Consider the following 1287-nt stretch of genomic DNA (forward strand, 5'->3'; position numbering starts at 1 on the left):
AATTTTGCCTGCAGGAGATGGCTGAGCAAGGGGGCACGGTCACCGCCACCGCAGGAGGGGTCCCACACCCAGCACAGCCCCCGCTCCGTCCACCCCGGGGGATCTGAGGCTTGAATCCTCCGGCACCGTGAGCCTTCAGCCCTCCCCTGGGTCCCCCCGGGGTGGCCGAGCGCCGTTTGGGAAACAGTTTTCAGTTCCTCCTTCTCTCCCATCCTCCACTTACCCTCAGCTGGGGAGGAAGAGATACTCCCAACTACGCACTGGGTGGGTTATCTTTTTCCCAATATATACATCTGTTATCTCAGGGTAATATAAAGGGTACCTCATCTTCCAAAGATGGGGAAACTTTTACGAAGCTCTTGCTCACCGCCCTCCCCTGTGCCTCCTACAGCAAGTCAAATCCTCATGAGCAGAGAACTTTTTTCCTAGCTATCCCACCTTTTCTTTTAAAAACTGACATTTTTTCACAGTAATTCCTTCTAAATGGCCCAGTTTAAGTGATGCACATAGCCCTGAGGCTTTCTGACCCTCAAAAAGAGCCTTTTGCTTTCAGCTTTGGTTTGTGGGCTGTTTGGTTGTTGTTTTTTTCTCAACCGACAGCCCCAGAGACTGCTCTGTTCCTGCGACCAGCCGTTTTCTTGCTAGTTCGCACGAGAAGAAGAAAAATAAAACCCAACCCACAGCCAAGCGCCAAGCCCAGGTGTGCTTTTTAAAAGCAGTTTCCCAAGGAACCTGCCAGCCCCATGCCAATGCCTGGCGCAGAGGCTGGACACAACTCATTGCAGCTCCCATGGCACAGCCAGCTGTCACCCCCCACCCCACGCTTACCTTGGGCTCGGCAGAGGAAGAAGAGGGAGACGAGGAGGAGAAGGGCGACGTGCTCCATGGCTGTCCCAAGGAAAGGTGGGAATTGGGGTGGAAGATCAGCCCTGGCTCTGCATCCGCTGCCCCCCACATCCCCTGGGAGCGCCCCCGGCTGGGCTGCGCCGCTCCCCAGCTCCCTGATCCCGAGGCATGGGGGGTCTGTGGGCTGCCCAGTTGTCCCCGATGAGTCGAATCCTGCTGCTCGGGGCTGTCCCCAGCCTGCGGTCGGGGCGCTGGACATGTCTGCACGTCACAAACCGCTGCCGTGCAGCGCCCGGTGTACTTCTCTTCCTGAAGAGAGCTGCAAAAGGAAAGCAAAACCCCCAAAAAACTGCCACCCACCTCCGTCTCGAGTAATTAAAATTAGTTTCCTTTGAGGTTTGCAGCCACTCGGCCCCACAGCTGAGCTCGCTGGGGGGGAGC

Source organism: Charadrius vociferus, unplaced genomic scaffold, assembly GCF_000708025.1.
Source record: "Charadrius vociferus isolate BGI_N301 unplaced genomic scaffold, ASM70802v2 scaffold128, whole genome shotgun sequence".
NCBI classification, from domain to species: domain Eukaryota; kingdom Metazoa; phylum Chordata; class Aves; order Charadriiformes; family Charadriidae; genus Charadrius; species Charadrius vociferus.